Genomic DNA, 19,584 nt, shown 5'->3' with positions numbered 1-19,584 from the left:
TGCAAATGCTACAAAACCTAGAGATCTTTTCACAAATTAAATCGTAGTTATCACTCCAGCCCTTGCATCCATTTAAAACACAGCAGTAAGTACATATGGAAGTTATTTATTTAGTTGTCAGACACCGTTTACTATACAGGTGGATTTAGTGGCCACTTTGGAAGAACTGCTCACATACCCCTTTCCCCGAGGACCCCAAGACCACAGATCGAGTCCCCCTACATTGTATCATGCCCTCAGAAATGTTACCTACAACCTGTTACAACTATTCACAGACATATATGGCTGCAATATCAGATTTTTCAAGAGGATTGGCTTCCTAAGCATAGCATAAACGCTTCTTTTTAAAATCTTATCTGATTTTATCTTACATGAAAGGTGGTACGTTACCAGTTTTACTATGTTTTTTACTTTACTTGATGATTTCCTTAAGCTTATTCTCCTCTGTAGTCTATGTGGCCAGAAGAATGCCTAAGCATACTTTTCAAACTCTTCTTTAGGATTTTTTTAAGGTCTATATAAATTTTTAAGCATAGGAATCTCAACAGAGTAAAACCATTTTCTATTTGACAAACTAAATCTAGATACTTCAATTTTGAAACCCATATGCCTGTAAGACATGAATTCCATCAAGATGATAAATTGCATGCTAATCATATCCATCTGTAGTACTTAGAGGGAGATAGTGAGCAGAAGGTTAGCACTAAATCTTTATTATAATTTGAAGAGATTTATTGAAGAACCCATGTCATACTCCTAGTAGTACATAACCACTGCACCAAAACAAACAAACAAACAAAAAAACGAATTTCAAAGAATAAATGAATTCAAGAGAACATCACTGAATGCTTTGCTATATTCATTCATTTATTCATTCAGTGCATACTGAGCACCAGTCCTATACCAGACATCTAAGACCATGGTCTTAAATGTTGGGACACTGCAGTGAACAATGTAGACACAGTGTTCCAGGAGCTTATAGTCTATATAAGATTATTCTTGCTGCATTGACTCTAAAATATATAAAAAAGAACTCCTTCATTTATAAGGCAGAGAATTTTGGCAATATCCAAGCACATTTGAAAGAGACTTCCTAGTATATAAACTACTTCCTGTTGCTATGTGCAATGCTATGTTGGACAACTATTTTCAGACCATTAGTTCTACAGTAAATAATTTCCTCTTTAAATTTAGTTTGTTTTGTAAAAGTTTTAAAAGAATTAATGCACAAGAAACAGCGAGGAACTAGCTTTTAAATGAATAAATATGGCTTGCAGCATTGTGAAGGAGCATGTGAGGAATGTTTGGCTCTGTAGAAGGCAGCAGGTCTTATCCAGTCTCAGGGGTGAACATCCAAGTAGACTGAGTTGCATTATCTATTAGAATTTATCACTGCTCCTGTGGATACAATAATCATGATGAAAAAGAATCCTTCACAGCACAGCTTCCTCCTCTCTGAAACAAGAAAGACTTGATTCGAACAAGATTGAGATAAATGAGTATCTAAAATCCCAGTCCTTCCTTACCTGCTAGAAGCTGAGAGAACCTGATAGGACAATAAGAGGAGACAATTACAGCTCCTATTTCCCTGACACTCAGCCCACACCCAAAGTTGCCCATTGAAAGGAAAATCCTTCTCATCCAATGACATCATATAATCATATGTGAAACAATGGAAAGTGCTGAATAGAGACCTTTATACAATTATTCCAAGGTAATCTGACAGGCTAAAGAGACAGTATGTTTCCTAAGCTGTGTTTCCTACCCCTGGTATGAAGATGTTGGAGTGACTTTATGATCTGGGTTCAACCAAGGCTCCAGTTTCATCTCGTCCCTCCCTACAGCAGACCAATGGCTTACTAAAGATTCTTTAGGTTACAACTATCAGAAACCAAACAAGCATTTCTACACAGAAGGGGCATTTATTAAAAGAATATTACCATATCTCCTGGAATCCAAGGAAGAGGAAAACTCCCCAGGCTCTGGAAGATCCAGGAACTTCCACAAAGGGAAGTTCCATTCCTCTGCCATGAACATGGCTCCGTTCCCAACAACCTTAGTCCTAAATTCCAAAATCGTAAGAAGAAAAATCCAAATGACCCAGTCAATATTTTCTTTCAGACTCAGGCAAGGCTGGTCCCTGCCCTGGGCTCCACACTTCAGAGGGCCTGGGATATGACAAAACCATGGGGAAAAAAAATGTATTAAAAAACAGATGGAGAACAGCGTTAACCGGCGGGGCGGCCGGTTTTATGAATGAAGCTATGGCTACAGATTCCCCAAGAAGACCCAGTCGTTGTACTGGTGGAGTTGTGGTTCGTCCCCAGGCTGTCACAGAGCAGTCCTACATGGAAAGTGTTGTGACTTTTCTGCAGGATGTTGTGCCACAGGCTTACAGTGGAACACCTCTAACAGAAGAAAAGGAGAAAATAGTCTGGGTCAGATTTGAAAATGCAGATTTAAATGATACATCAAGAAATCTGGAATTTCATGAAATACATAGCACTGGGAATGAACCGCCTTTGCTGATTATGATTGGCTACAGTGATGGAATGCAGGTCTGGAGTGTCCCTATCAGTGGGGAAGCACAAGAGCTCTTCTCTGTTCGGCATGGCCCAATTCGAGCGGCTAGAATCTTGCCTGCTCCACAGTTTGGTGCTCAAAAATGTGATAACTTTGCTGAAAAAAGACCCCTCCTTGGTGTTTGTAAGAGCATTGGATCTTCTGGCACAAGCCCACCGTACTGTTGTGTGGATCTGTATTCACTTCGTACCGGGGAGATGGTCAAGTCCATTCAATTTAAGACCCCTATTTATGATCTCCATTGCAATAAACGGATCCTTGTCGTAGTCTTGCAGGAGAAAATTGCTGCCTTTGATAGCTGTACTTTCACGAAGAAATTCTTTGTCACAAGCTGCTATCCATGTCCAGGGCCAAACATGAATCCTATTGCTCTTGGGAGCCGCTGGCTTGCTTATGCAGAAAACAAGTTGATTCGATGTCATCAGTCCCGTGGTGGAGCCTGTGGAGACAACATTCAGTCTTATACTGCCACAGTCATTAGTGCTGCTAAAAATCCAAATACTGATGTGAAGTCATACATTTTACCTTTCATTGTACAGACACTGAAAAGTGGCCTGACAATGGTGGGGAAAGTGGTGACTCAGCTGACAGGCACGCTACCTTCAGGTGTGACAGAAGATGATGTTGCCATCCACGGTAATTCACGGCGGAGTCCTTTGGTCCCAGGCATCATCACAGTTATTGACACCGAAACTGTTGGAGAGGGCCAGGTGCTTGTGAGTGAGGATTCTGACAGTGATGGCATTGTGGCCCACTTCCCTGCCCATGAGAAGCCAGTGTGCTACATGGCTTTTAATACAAGCGGAATGCTTCTAGTCACAACAGACACCCTTGGCCATGACTTTCATGTCTTCCAAATTCTGACTCATCCTTGGTCCTCATCACAATGTGCTGTCCACCATCTGTATACTCTTCACAGGGGAGAAACTGAAGCCAAAGTACAAGACATCTGCTTCAGCCATGACTGTCACTGGGTTGTGGTCAGTACTCTCCGGGGTACTTACCACGTTTTCCCCATCAACCCTTATGGTGGCCAGCCTTGTGTTCGTACACATATGTCACCACGAGTAGTGAATCGCATGAGCCGTTTCCAGAAAAGTGCTGGACTGGAAGAGATTGAACAAGAACTGACATCTAAGCAAGGAGGTCGCTGTAGCCCTGTTCCAGGTCTATCAAGCAACCCTTCTGGGTCACCCTTGCATGGAAAACTGAACAGCCAAGACTCCTATAACAATTTTACCAACAACAACCCTGGCAACCCTCGACTCTCTCCTCTCCCCAGCTTGATGGTAGTGATGCCTCTTGCACAAATCAAGCAGCCAATGACATTGGGGACCATCACCAAACGAACAGGCAAAGTTAAACCTCCTCCACAAATTTCACCCAGCAAATCGATGGGCGGAGAATTTTGTGTGGCTGCTGTCTTCGGAACATCCAGGTCATGGTTTGCAAATAATGCAGGTCTGAAAAGAGAAAAAGATCAGTCCAAACAAGTTGTAGTTGAGTCCCTGTACATTATCAGTTGCTATGGCACCTTAGTGGAGCACATGATGGAGCCGCGGCCCCTCAGCACTGCCCCCAAGATTAGTGATGACACGACACTGGAAATGATGACATCGCCTCGAGCCAGCTGGACTCTGGTTAGAACCCCTCAATGGAATGAATTGCAGCCACCATTTAATGCGAACCATCCTCTGCTCCTCGCTGCAGATGCAGTACAGTATTATCAGTTCCTGCTTGCTGGCCTGGTTCCCCCTGGAAGTCCTGGGCCCATTACTCGACATGGGTCTTATGACAGTTTAGCTTCTGACCATAGTGGACAGGAAGATGAAGAATGGCTTTCCCAGGTTGAAATTGTAACACACACTGGACCCCACAGACGTCTGTGGATGGGTCCACAGTTCCAGTTCAAAACCATCCATCCCTCAGGCCAAACCACAGTCATCTCATCCAGTTCATCTGTGTTGCAGTCTCATGGTCCGAGTGACACGCCACAGCCTCTTTTGGATTTTGATACAGATGATCTTGATCTCAACAGTCTCAGGATCCAGCCAGTCCGCTCTGACCCAGTCAGTATGCCAGGGTCATCCCGTCCAGTCTCTGATCGAAGGGGAGTTTCCACAGTGATTGATGCTGCCTCAGGTACCTTTGACCGGAGCGTGACCCTGCTGGAGGTGTGCGGGAGCTGGCCTGAGGGCTTCGGGCTGCGGCACATGTCCTCCATGGAGCACACCGAGGAGGGCCTCCGGGAGCGACTCGCCGACGCCATGGCAGAGTCACCCAGCCGGGACGTCGTGGGATCCGGAACAGACACAGCCCTTGATGTAGCAGTAAAAACCTTCCCCCCCGAGAGACACGTGGCTGTGAAGTGTTTTGAACTTCAGCGAGAGGGAAGCATCGAGACTCTGAGTAACAGCTCAGGCTCCACCAGTGGCAGCATACCAAGAAACTTTGATGGCTACCGATCTCCGCTGCCCACCAATGAGAGCCAGCCCCTCAGCCTCTTCCCGACTGGCTTCCCGTAGGTACCAGCAATCTGCTTCTGACTAGCCAGCCCCCTCCCCTGCCGGAGGAGAGGAGAAGCCCCGCTCTGGTCCTACCCTCCAGTTTCTGCTCCTCCTTCATCAACCACCTTCCCCAAGCTTAGTGACAGCAGCCACCCGTCCTACCTGGATGGAGAAGAGACCCTTCTCCAAGCACCTCGGCGCACCTACCCTCTGCCACACCTGTCGGTGGAGGCTGTGGCCAGGAGAGACTGCAGAAGCTCGGTCCCTGTGTATGTTTGCATATGACATCCTGCATTGGATCCGCTTTTGTATTTTTTTTTTTTTTTTTTTTTTTTTTTTTTTTTTGAGACGGAGTCTCGCTCTGTCGCCCAGGCTGGAGTGCAGTGGCGCAATCTCGGCTCACTGCAAGCTCCGCCTCCCGGGTTCACGCCATTCTCCTGCCTCAGCCTCCCGAGTAGCTGGGACTACAGGCGCCCGCCACTGCGCCCGGCTAATTTTTTTCTATTTTTTAGTAGAGACGGGGTTTCACCATGGTCTCGATCTCCTGACCTTGTGATCCGCCCGCCTCGGCCTCCCAAAGTGCTGGGATTACAGGCGTGAGCCACCGCGCCCGGCTTTTGTATTTTTTAACCATACCCACGGTGGGGTGGGGAGGGGGGCCTGGAACAGTGACCAGATCTGGGGGCCTGAGTGGGGACAATGTTGATAGTCCACTCGGCCATCTTGACCCTGAGTGGATAGTCACAGCCTCAGCTCACGTCTGTCTGTGACACGCTGCCCCCAGCTTCCCCTGGTCAGCCCCACTCCAGCACAGGGTGAACGGAGGCCCAGAGTACTAGGGAAGGAGGAAGGGAGGAGACGCCTCTTCTTCCTCCTTTCTTTCCCCATCTGTTCATGGGAAGAGTTTGTCTTTCTTATCTTTAAGCCCCTTTACCCTGGTCCTGTACTGATCAGTGAAGGAAACCGTGGTTACTGAGGCCCTGTCAAAAAGTGCACGTCTTGTCCAATAAATCACGCTGCAATTGGAGAAAAAAAAAAAAAAAACAAAAACAAAAAAACAGATGGGTCTCTTTATCACTGGGATTCTGCATGTAGTTCTTGGTGCAACACAAGCGGTAATTCTAAATCCTCAGGGAAACATTTCTCTATGTATCTTGTCTTAGGATCTTGAGTACAAGGCAACCACATTTGGATTACATGAGACTTTCTGGATTGTGCTGCTGTGGATGTTTGAAGCAAACAGTACTTTAGAGTGCAGGGGAGATTTGTGTAGCTCTTGCACATAGAGAAGAATAAAGGCAAATAAACTAACTTGTAAAATCCAGGTTATCAGATACCATAAATAGAATAGATCCCCTTATAATGAAAGTCTGTTTCTCAATAGCGCTGAACATTGATTCTTTTATTTCTCTTCTTGTTACCATTTGCAGCTCCAGAGGCACTTATGATTTTAGGGTGGCATTCATAATAGTTAACACGTAGCAGCTGAGAAACATTTTGGAATGTTAAGCAATTCAGATTGTTTTGAAATTTGTATATATATGGGTCTATAATATCACTTAAACATAGTATTGATTCTTTTAATTGTCAACTAGTTGGACATTAAATGGTAAAATTACAAACAGTATTGTTTTTATGAGACAACAAAATTTTATTAAAATTATAACAATTTTAAAATTCAGCTTGATTTAACTAATTTTGAATAAAATTATGAAACCCACCAATTACAGTTCGTGTTTTACTGCTTAATTTTAACAAATGATTTTAGGGCCGGGCGCGTTGGCTCACACCTATAATCCCAGCACTTTGGGAGGCCGAGGTGGGCGGATTACCTGAGGTCTGGAGCTTGAGACCAGCCTGACCAACATGGAGAAACCCTGTCTTTACTAAAACTACAAAATTTACTAAAAATATAAAATTAGCGTGGTGGCGCATGCCTGTAATCCCAGCTACTAGGGAGGCTGAGGCAGAAGAATCGCTTGAACCTGGGAGGTGGAGGTTGCAGTGAGCCGAGATCATGCCATTGCACTCCAGCCTGGGTAACGAGAGTGAAACTCCAACTCAGAAAAAAAAAAAAAAAAAAAAAAGAAATGATTTTAAATATTTTAGAAGAAAACACTTCTTTTGAAAAACTACATTTAGTTTTTAAAATTGTATATATATTCTAAGTTGTAATTTTGAATGAAAATGTGGTAAAAATACATTTAATTTTTTAATCTTTTAGATCCTTAGGTGTGACTACAAGTCAAAATCACAAAAGAAGTAGAAAATGTAAAAGTAACCCCAAAATAGAAAGAAGAAATAAAGAATCTTCAAAGAGGATGTTTTCTTGATTTTTTTAAACTCACAATTAAATTGAACAAATGCATGTTAAGCATAATCTACATAAGATTTATGAATAAGATATTACAAATTCTATATATACTGAGGCTTTACTGACTGTTCAAAACAATGGAAATGTACAAGAAATTGTCCCAGTCAAATCCACAACTTGTAGGCTTCTGACAAAATTCCTGCAACTAAGAAAACTCAATAATTCACATTTTAAAATATGAATATTTCTTATTAATTGAAAATTTAATTACTTATCAAAACAAAAAAGATTTGAAACAATATTTATATCAAAATAACAACCCAAAAACATCAAATGCAACTCAGCATTTCCCTTTAAAAGATGCAAAAAAAAAATGACATTCATGCATTATAAGTTGAATGAGAAAGACAAAATCTCTGGAACTTTTCTCTTTATTAGATGATGATTCTAGAAAACGGTCCATGTGGACTTTTTGACAGTGTGAAAATGTTTCTTGCAAAATACACTCTGCTGCAAGTAAATGATTTTGATTTTTCATTGCCTGAACATTGCAGAAAATGTTATACTCCATTTTATATCAAAATTCTCTCAAATGGAGAGAAAAGTGTTAAAACTGACTTTTACGTTTTCACGTCAAAAACAAAATACTACGTTACTACTGTCAAATGCTTCACAACTAATCTTCAAAATGAAGGTATTTGTTGCTAACAACACTTAGGTTCTCAAACAAAAGAACACAAATATATCAGTTGTGCATGTATACACAAACACAAAACAAAATGTGTGATTACTAGAATTTTTAAAAAATTTAAACAGCAAAAATTGATAGCATTCTGTAAAGAAAGACATAGGATATTAGCATGATATATTTTTTAAATGTTATGTATTTCATATTTATCCCAAAGTTTTCATAGCACAAACAACAAACATTTTCAGAAAACAACGGGAATTTTTTAGTTTAAATAGAAATTATTGAGAAATGTTATGCTATAATGTTTCAACATGTAAGCCCAATAAAAATAAAGAAACAAATGTCAAAGATCAGAAAGTTGTAGATGTGTGGTCTTATTTCTAAGATCTCTATTCTATTCCATTGAAAGGATTCCCTATTTAATAAACAGTGCTGGGAAAACAGGCAAGCCACATGCAGAAAATTGAAACTGGACCCCTTCCTTTCACCTCATACAAAACTCAACTCAAGATGAATTAAAGACTTAAATGTAAAACCCCAAACTGTAAAAATCCTAAAAGAAAATCTAGGCAATAGCATTCAGCACATAGGCACAGTCAAATATTTCAAGACAAAATCACCAAAAACAATTGCAACAAAAGCAAAAATTGACAAATGGGACCCAATTAAACTAAGGAGCTTCTGCACAGCAACAGAAACTATCACCCGAGCGAACAGACATCCTACAGAATGGGAGAAAATTTTTACAATCAGTCCATCTGACGAAGGTCTAATAGCCAGAATCTACAAGGAACTTAAACAAATGTACAAGAAAAAAACAAGCAGCCCCATTAAAAAGTGGGCAAAAGACATGAACAGCCACTGCTCAAAAGAAGACATTTATGTGGTCAACAAACATATGCAAACAGCTCAACATCACTGATCATTAGAGAATGCAAATCAAAACCACCACAATGAGATACCATCTCAAGCCAGTCAGAATGGTGATTATTAAAAAGTCAAGGAACAACAGGTGCTGGTGAGGCTGTGGAGAAATGGGAATGCTTTTATACTGTTGATGGGAATGTAAATTAGTTCAACCATTGTAGAAGACAGTGTGGTGATTCCTCAAAGACCTACAGAACCATAAATAACATTTGACTCAGCAATCCCATTACTGAGTATATGCCCAAAGGAATATAAATCATTTTATTATAAAGATGTATGCATGCATATGTTCATTGTAGCATTATTCACAGTAGCAAAGACACGGATCAACCCAAATGCCCATCAGTGATAGACTGGATACAGAAAATGTGGTGCAAATACACCATGGAATACTATGCAGCCATAAAAGGAACAAGATCGTGTCCTTTGCAGGGATATGGATGGAGCTGGAAGCCATTATCCTCAGCAAACTAATAAGGGAACAGAAAACCAAACATTGCATGTTCTCACTTATAAGTAGGAGCTGAACAATGAGAACACATGGACACAGGGAGGGGAACAACACACACTGGGGTCTGTCGGGGAAGCTGTGGGAGGGAGAGCATCACGATAAATAGCTAATGCATGTGGGGCTTAACACTGAGGTGGTGGGTTGATAGGTGCAGCAAACCACCATGGCACATGTTTACCCATGTAACAAACCTGCACAAACGTATGTAGCAAACGTCCTGCATATGTAGCCCAGAACTTAAAATTAAATTTAACTTAATTTTAAAAAGAAAGAAACCAATGATTATTATCTAAAAAGAACCCAAAATAAGATTTGAAAATTTTATGTGTAATAAAGTGAGAAAATAAATCATCCACAAAATAAAAATCTAAAAATGCTAAGTTCAACTGTATTATACCAGAAACAAAATTCATGTTGGAAAATAACTTCTATTATTCAAATGTTTGAACCAACCCCCAAAAACTAAAATTTAAGAGTGTTTAATTTCTTTTATATATGTTGGTAAAAGCTTGGGTTTTGATTAAAATGAGGATATTTAAAAACACAATTTTCAGTGGTAGACATTAATCTGAAAGGTTATCTAGGCAGAGCTATGATAATGGCATCAACATAGTTGCTCTAAAAATGAATGTACAAGACAGAATTTGGGCTAAAATTTAAAAAACATTCTTTGTACCATATAGTGCATGATTTGGATTTGTCACATGAGACAAACTCTCCACTGTGTCAATAGTTTAACAGTGATGACATTTTGTGGAGCAATTCATTATTATATTAGATGTTTTCTGAATAGGTTTATCAAATATAACTTTACCACTATACTCAGAAACACAATGAGAATGGCAACTAAATGCTGCCATAGCAATTAAATTTTATTTAAGTAAAATATATGAAGTATACTAGAAGAAAGCAAAGTAGTAGAAAATCCCAAATTAAGAGAAAATCCATTATTTGACAGAAAATGAATTAATCTTGTATTTGGTTATTTCGTGTAAACTAATATCTGTTACTGGTTATGTTAGCAAAAGCTTACAACAAACTCAAATTACTTTTGGTTAACTTTTAAAAAATTGAAAGTCTAATAAAATGTTAGAAAAAATGAGCTTTTTTTCCAAATTGAAAGAAACAGCAGGTGAAATAACAAATGTGCATTCCAATAAAGAAAGGGGAAATAAGAATGTCTGCATATCTGTGAAGGAGAGGATTCATGTACCCATAATCTCTAAGGGAATTTCTATAGAGTTTATTTTCTGAACATATTATAGGTCCAGATATAGTCTTAAATAAAGAGAAATTTCAATACACTGAGTAATATTTCATTGCTATTTTCACTTTTATAATATTACAGCATTGAATTTTTGAAAGAAGAAAAGCTTTGGAAGTATTGTATGGATATCGCTGTAAGAGACCATGAAAGTTTTGTGATAGTAACATATGCAATTAAAAGAGCTTATAATAGATTCTATGATCATGGCAATTTATTATAGATAGCTCCATGACAATGATTAAACATTGTATGTAAATTTCATTGTTCATTCTGAATATTAAGTATTGCTTTAAGAATTTTACTGATAATTTCCACTGCTGCCTCAGGAGAGTAAAGTTGACCAAAACTGAAAGGAAGAACAACTGAGAGGTATAATGATTCAAAAAACATGGCTTAATTGGTCTTACTATTGATAGAATACAAATTTGGTGAAAATCTGAATCATAATGCCATAATGATTAATTCAACTAAAATATTAATAGAAAGAAATAAAAATATATTTCATTAAACAGATGATAGTTTATAAATGTACATGTCATTATTTTATTATTCATCCAAATATTGCTGGCCTATCAACTGGAAACTTTGACATGCATAATAAGAATTCAATTCCAGGGAGGCTGAGGCAGGCGGATCACAAAGTCAGGAGATAGAGACCATCCTGGCCAACATGGTGAAACCCTGTCTCTACTAAAAATACAAAAATCACCTGGGCGTGGTGGCATGTGCCTGTAATCCCAGCTACTCGGGAGGCTGAGACAAGAGAATCACTCAAACCCAGGAGGCAGAGGTTGCAGAGAGCTAAGATCATGTCACTGCACTCCAGCCGGGCGACATAGCAATAAGACCCATCTCAAAAAGAAAAAAAAAAAAAGATTTCAATTCTATTGTCTTTCATATTTGGCCAACACTCAATTATATAAAAATTATAGCTTCATACATGTATATATTTAAAATATTGTTGTAAAGGGATATACCTGTTCTAATTTAATGTGACCAATAAGAACAGTGTCACCCAATATAAGCACAGTTACCAGGGAATCAACTCAGTGTGCCTGGGAGCATTTTCCAAAGAAAATGCTATGAATCCCCACATGCCATTGAGACTTATCTATTATACCACTTCTCATGGTGTATCAGTTATTTTCTGTGTGCTGGTCCATTCCAACAGAGCACAAGCTCTTTAGGGGTAAGGACTATAACTTTTCATGTTCGCTTCTAATATCTAATTCAGACAGAGTCTTCTGCATAGAAAGTACTTAAACATTTAGTAAATGAATCAATGAATTCACAAATAGATTAAATTTCTGACAAATTCAGAGCTTCTAATACTCATAACACATATTAACATTATCATATATAATATTCTATATTACATAATATTATAGAGTTCAGTATAATTTCTTTACATCTTAATGCATCAGAAAGAGCTTTACTAAGCCATTGATACTGAAATTAAAAGAAATTCACATTCACGTTCTTGCTAAATGTTCATGATACTCAAACCTAAAGAAGTCATGAATCAAGTGAGATGTGATGGTTTCAAACTTGAATAACATTTTCCTAATTGAATTTTTTAATTATAAATATGGCAATGCTATGTACAACCAATATAAACACAAAAATCATAAAGTAAAAAATAAAAATCTCTTGCCCTCTCAATCATATAGTCCAAGAGGTGACTACATCTAACAGTTCGGTGGGTTTCTATCCAGATATTTTTGATACCTTGAAAATATTTTTTTCCACATACTCACAAAAGCCACAGGTAATTTTTTTCCTATTCTTTCCTTTTCTTTTTTTTTTTTTTAATCCAAACTTGAATTGTAGTCTCTAGATTGTCTTGCAACTCTTTTTCATCACTTAAAAATATTATGCTGTAAACATCTTGCTAGATAGTTTTTACAATGTTCTCTTCAGGTTATTCAGACACTGGATAGCAAGAAATGTTTAGAGTTCATTTTCAACATGTAATTCTAAGTACATAAGGAAAACAGGACTATATTATTTCAGTTGAACATCTCACCAAGCTCTTCTCACATTTATTTTCTTGATAATCTCTTGAAATGCTGGTTTGGTCTTGAAGTTCTTGATTATTGAAGCTCAAGTCTCACTGTGACATCACTTGGGAAGTCCAGGCTTATCCGGCTTATCCATGAACAGAAATTGCCCTGGGGATTTCAGATCTACCTCATTTGGAAAATTCAGAAAATTATGTAGAAATCACATCAAGAAACCTTTGATTTGTAAGTGAACTCATTTATTAACTTTTCTATACATTTTTAAAAAGGAAAGTGTGTATGTAGAAGCATTTCCTTTTTAAAAAAAAGTGCTGCAGGGCTGATAATATCATTTTCACTTTCATTTAGTCGGGCAAAGAGTTAACCCCCAATAAACAAACTACCAAGTAACCAAGTAAACATAAGATAGTCAATTTTACTTAGAAGTTGTTTTCAGTATTTTATTTGAGCTCAGCTGAAGGGGAAGCTAGACATTTGGCTAGCTACCTTCAACCTAACAATAAAGAAATCAACACATCTGTTCTATATCTGGCCAGGCTCTGTGGCCCCCTCAAAATTTGACACATTATTATGCTTCTCTGGGCTTCCGTTATGTCATTTCTAAAACAAATGTGTTGGATGAGAAGATCTTACTGCTTTCTAAAATTACAATTCAGCCAAATGATGACTTCCACCGAAACTATAATTCTCTAGTAAGGATAATTTGGTCTATGTTTCCTTGCATTGAACTAATATACAGTTTTTAAAAATAATTTTTAGAGGAAATTATGAGATATGTCCCCTAATAATTTAGAAATATGATGTGATGTCCATTACCCTCTCAGAATTAAGCTATGAAGTTAATTCAAAATGGACCAAGAGAGAAAGATTAAAAGTTTGACTGAAAATATTAGCACATGTAAAGGAGGGATGTATCCAAAGAAAGTTTTTTGCCACCTCCGTCTTCCCCCATCTCTCCACCAGGGAAAATACGGAAGGGTGTAAGGAATAAGAGAGGCACAGAAGAGAGGGAAGGGTCAAAGTCAATGGGAGGTGAGTGTGGCTGCTGTCCTCACCTGGTGCTCTTAACTGCTGGAGACACCAATGATCTTGCGTGCACGTACTGCTCACATGCTCAGCCAGCTAACTGCAAGAGCCATTTGCCATCCCCTAAGAAAGTAAACATTCCTCCAGTCATCCATCAGTTTAGAATAACAGACATGATAAAGCCAGCAACAACATTTATGGGAAAAAATGTTTCTCCCAAGGACCACAGCTATAAAGTGTCACGCAACCTTCTTTCTTCTTTGAAGGATTACTGCCTTCTTACTCATGAAGAAATATGTTTATCTAATATCGTAGACTATCAAAATCTCTCGTTTGAAATAGTATTAGTAGGGATGAAATACTCCATTCTTGCCCGGAGGATCTCAGTCACCTTGACCCAGTGAAGCAGCCTCCATTTCCAAGCCAGTTGCAGAGCTTCAGATAAGGGGTGTCTAGACACTATATTCAACATCAATCTTGACTTTGTAGTTTTTAAGGAAACAGGGCCTGAAGTCCATGTCATGGTCTAGACTTGATATTGATCCTCTACTCACAGTCTTGTTTTGCTTTGAGCCTATCAAAGCACTGCTTCATTTAATGTTCACTTTAATTCCACCCTTCCTTCAAATGCTATAATAACTCAGCTTTTTCCTCATTTGGAAGTGGTTCTATAAACTTAATTTTTCAGACTTCAGGTCTGTTCCTTTTGGTTCTAGGCTGATGGGATAGGATATCTTATAGATCTACCATAGTAGAGAATGCTCTGTGTGATTATTATATTTCTCGTTATAAGTTAATTCCTTCAACTTTTAAAAAATGTTGATTCTTGCTTATAGTAGATCTGCCCCCAAGAGATAGACCCACTATTGGGAAACAAGAAAATAATCTAATATTAAGCCCATCAGGTGTCAAAGCACTATATCTTTAAATAAGTAATGAATGAGCACTTGGTGCTCTAGAAGACAGCCCCAGAGACCACCTTGTGTGGACAAGTATATATTCCTCTAACTTCTACACCTTCCAGAATGTTCTATCATCTTTGATGACCATAACAGTACATACTGATACTATTATGGCTCACTGAGCTGCAGAAATTTGAAAGAAATTTTGTCTGTGGAAATAATAAAATTGACACGAAAATTTGGAGGGAGAAAGTGTTTCATGATTTGGAGATCAATTTACAAAAAAAAAAGTTTTTAAACAGAAAAAGAAATTCACAAAGCATCCTCCCTAGGGTTTCTCTAAACACAGAGATTCCGTTGAGTACATTTTTCCACACTGGCCTTTGTTCGGCGCTTTGTTTCTGTGGAGAGGCTGCAGGAACTGCTCTGGGGCTGAAATGGGTCCTGACTTCAAACTGAACAGCGTGTTCAATATTTTGTTTGAATATGATTCGCTACCAAAAAAGAAAGTTTGGAAATCACTGACATAGCTGTGCTTTTATATCATCTATTATATAAGCAGGACACACTGATTTTAGAATCACAATAACCGTCAATGTTCCCAATTGCCCATGTGGGGAAAAAATGTTGTTCTCAAGAACTTTGGCTTTGAATGGGTGGTTGGGAGCACACTGGGACTACAGCATAGTTCCAACCTTTCTGATTTACGTAAATTGGCCCATAAGAAGATATCATGATGAAATTTAGTTTCTATCCAACAGAGGGCAGTCGTAAAACTGTTAGCTTGGAAGGGATGTGGCCCTGAAGGAGTGAGAACTGAAGATAGGCATGGTACGTTTGGAAGCAGAAAATGAGCATAAATGTCATTTGGCTTTTTCTTTTTGCCTAGAACCAAATAGGCACATTGTTTTGCTCAGTGCCCAGAGGTTCAATACCACTCTTTTCTTGCCTTTCACTCATCAGCTTAGCCACCCACCTATACTGCCTTCTTTTTCTGCTGGAAATAGGAGTTTTCTCTTTGAGATCCAAGTTAACAGCTGCCCAGAAGGCCCCAGGACTTTGATGAGCAATGAACCCTTGATGTGACTGCTCTCTCCCGGGCTTTGGGATGCATGTAAGGTTCTCTGGCAGACAGGATGGGAACTGTGCTGGCCCTTGCACTGGGTGTGAAGAGCACATCACTATTACAACTTTGGGCTTCAGTTCAGTCCTGAAAGAAGCATTAAATTTGCAAATGGTAGTAAGCTCTGCCTAATGAAAGATGGCATCAATTAAACAACATTGTGTGTGTGTTTAACCTTTATCTCCAAGAACACAAAAACAAAAATCACAGTAGAAACTTCTAACATTAATATCATGCATAAATATTTACTATGTAATATAACACAGATATTTCCTTAAAAAGCACTAAAGAATTTTGAAATTAGGCATCATGTGCTCATTTTTCTATACATTACAATTTTTTTTTTTTTCGATAGTAGAATGAACGATCGCTGCGAAAAGGCAACTCAGTTGGGATTCCCAAATCCCCAGATTCCATGCCTGGCTCTGCTGTCGATGAGGATGTGTTTCTTATCCTTGCTGAGTCAGTTTCCCTCCAACTTGAAAATTTTAAGAATCTATCACTATTGATTCTCATGTCTTAAGTGTGGACTAAGCAGCTGAATCCAACGCAGTTGTTGGAACTTCATGTTAATGTTAGAGTAGGGGTTAACAAACTAGACCCATGAGTCAAATTTAGTCTTTTGCCTGTTTTGGTAAATAAAATTGTATTAAAACAACCACACCTAGTCATTTACACATTGTCTAGAGCTGCTTTCTCAGTACTCAGTACGTTGGTACTGAGAAAGCTGCAGTTCCACAATACTGTAGAATAGTTGCAATGAGAGCTTGTGTCCCACAAAGCCTAAAATACTTATCCTTTGCAGAAAAAGTTTGCTCACTGCTGCTTTAGAGAAATTAAATGTGATTCTTTAAAGGAATCATCAACAACAAAGAACTTATTTCATCTCCCTACTAAAAGATTATAGAATGATCAGAAAAGGAAATCAAGAGAAAAAGAAGCATTGGGCCAACCAAAGGAGAACCCAGCTACAATCTTTACTGCCAGTTGAATATTGCTTCATACGTTATTATTATCATTAGTAGTAGTAGTAGTAATATTTGAGATGGAGTCTCACTTTGTCACCCAGCTTGGAGTGCAGTGGTGTATGATCTTGGCTCACTGCCACCTCCGCCTCCTGGGTTCAAGCAATTCTCCTGCCTCAGCCTCCCGAGTAGCTGGCATTACAGGTGCACAGCACCGAGCCTTGCTAATTTTTGTATTTTTAGTAGAGATGGGGTTTCACCATGTTGGCCAGGCTGGTCTTGAGCTCCTGACCTCAGGTAATCTGCCCACCTTGGCCTTCCAAAGTGCTGGGATTGCAGGTGTGAGCCACAGCAGTTGGCCACTTCATACATTATTAATTGAAAAAAGGATAAAGAAGTAAAATGTTTAACTTTTATTATTTCTTTTTCTCAAGTTTAATCACATTTCTTTTAGGCTTGAACTAACGTTTGTAGGCAGAGAGTCAGTAGTTGCATAGAAGGGAAGCACGCATTCGGTTTTCATTTCATTATTACTGTGGCCCTTCCATGGATTCTGTCCCTAGTGCTCCTTTTTGCAATCTCTCCAAATAGGAGTTACAATTCTAAGAACACATTAAGCCTTCTCCCAGTCATTGTATAAATTCAGGATGTTCTTCTTTCATTTGTCTGAAAACACAATTTAAGCATCAGCTTCTTGGTTAGACAAAACTAGTACCTAGAGCCTACCAGAGACTACATATCTGCTGCATGTATGATGGGTTGTGACTTTTTTTTCTAAAGAACAGATCTTCCACGGCAGGGCCAATGTCTCTGCAGTTTGCTTGCCCTTTCCCCAACGTCACAACATGAATGCTTGAGTTGCAGGTTCAAGACGGGAAAAATGGGACAAGTGGCGCCTTATCTACTCCCCTTTAATAAGAAATCCGAAAGCTTTCTCTGAAGCTTCCAGCAGGTTAAGCTTTCTTTTCATTGGTTAGACCTGTATCTACTGGCTCCACCTAGTGGCTAGCATGTTTTCCCGGTGACATCCCTGCCCTAACAAAATTGGGGTGGTGTTAGCACCTGAGAAATGAGAGAAGGGATCGAGGGAAGGCAACTAACAACATAGGCCACAAGATTGTAGAACTCATCTTGGATAAAGTGAATCACATAGACAAACGTGGATATAAAAATAATTTTTTGGCCAGGTGCAGTGGCTCATGCCTGTAATCCCAGCACTTTGGGAGGCCAAGGCAGGTTGATCACAAGATCAAGAGATAGAGATCATCCTGATCAAAATGGTGAAACCCCGTCTCTTTTAAAAACACAAAAATTAGCTGGGTGTTGTGGTGCAGGCCTGTAGTCCCAGCTGCTCGGGAGACTGAGGCAGGAGAATCGCTGGAACCTGGGAGGCAGAGGTTGCAGTGAGCCAAGATCGTGCCACTGCACTTCAGCCTGGAGACAGAGCGAGACACTGTCTCAAAATAATAATAATAATAATTTTTTTGTCCAGTCCTTTGGGAGGCCAGGGGTTTGAGAACAGCTTGGGCAATATATCAAGACACTATCTCCACAAAAAAAGTATATAAAAGTTAGCCAGGTGTGGTGGTGTGAGCCTGTAGTGCTAGCTGCTTGGGAGGCTGAAGTGAGAGGATCACTTGAACCCAGGAGTTCAAGTCTGCAGTGAGCTATGATCGTACTGGTGCACTCCAACCTGGGCAACACAGTGAAACCCTGCCTCTGGTAATTTTTTACATTGTGTTTAATGTTATGGGAATTATTCACTAACCCAACAAATATGTGTTAAACACCCAAAATGTTATAGGTCTAAGGACTCTTCTCTGGACCCATTTTGATTCAAAATGATCTAACCTAAATCAAATAATGAAAGTATATCTTAATATTCTTTACAGCATACCACTTTGGTCAAAACCAGTCAATTCTTTTAACAGTTATGCTGAATGAAGGAAAACACATAGAAAAACAAAGATGTTGAGTAATGAAGTAGAAACAGAGCCCCACCCCACCCCCCACCAATTCATTAGATCAATTAATGACTGAAAAGGCTTTTCCTAAAATTTAAAAACAAATTGACTTGAGACTGAGATTAAGGGTTAAAAGGAAAGGCCCTTCTCCTTCTCAGTCTTTGGCGGTGAAACAAAGAGATCAGTTGGAATTTCACAGAATTAATGGGATATCTCTTGTTTTCTGATCACTAATGAATAACCTGGATGAAATAAAACTCTCTTCTTTGCCAAGGTGCTTTTTCTCCCTTTTGATGAATAATCATTTACCTACAGCAATGCAGACTTATTAGCACAGAAATGTTATTCATACTCAGAAAGAACAATGCATTAAAAATAGGAACAGAAAGAGGTGGACTAAGCAGATGGTATTCTGGACTTTGAGTCCCAGAGTAAAAATTTAATCCTCTATTGTCACAACCTCCAAGGGACTATCCAACTCCTTTTATTTCACTGGAATTCAATTGTATTGACTGTTTTCAAATACATGGGTAATTGACTGAGGATCAAAAATCTTTTGTGATATGTTGAAGACTTTTACCACAAAGTTTTTTTTTTTTAACATAATTCAATCTGCCTGTTAGAGATTGGAATAGTCGAAAGACAGAAAATTCCCAAGGATTCCAGGATTCTGTGTTACACACTGTTGTCTGGATCTCTAGGTTTGGTTACCTTAACTGTTTAAAGTCTTTCCCAGGTACACTGTGAATGGAGCATAGGGGATTGTTTTCCAGAACCCCCTGG

General features: G+C 39.1%; 1 long non-coding RNA gene and 1 pseudogene across 1 annotated transcript; one reads left to right on the top strand and one right to left on the bottom strand.

Annotated features, from left to right (window-relative positions):
* Positions 1-775: 775 nt before the first annotated feature.
* LOC140713249 (uncharacterized) lies at positions 776-13,978 on the bottom strand. Its single transcript, XR_012095140.1, has 4 exons — positions 13,877-13,978; positions 7,531-7,609; positions 1,276-1,455; positions 776-1,013 (listed from the first exon to the last, which is right to left on the bottom strand). It is a non-coding gene; the product is annotated as an uncharacterized lncRNA (long non-coding RNA).
* LOC103240299 (BCAS3 microtubule associated cell migration factor pseudogene) lies at positions 2,223-5,426 on the top strand (annotated as a pseudogene).
* Positions 13,979-19,584: the final 5,606 nt, after the last annotated feature.

The sequence above is a fragment of the Chlorocebus sabaeus genome, chromosome 13 (assembly GCF_047675955.1).
Source record: "Chlorocebus sabaeus isolate Y175 chromosome 13, mChlSab1.0.hap1, whole genome shotgun sequence".
In the NCBI taxonomy this organism is placed as follows: Eukaryota; Metazoa; Chordata; class Mammalia; order Primates; family Cercopithecidae; genus Chlorocebus; species Chlorocebus sabaeus.
Note: the sequence above shows the minus strand (reverse complement) of the source record. Positions and strands in the feature narration are given on the sequence as shown.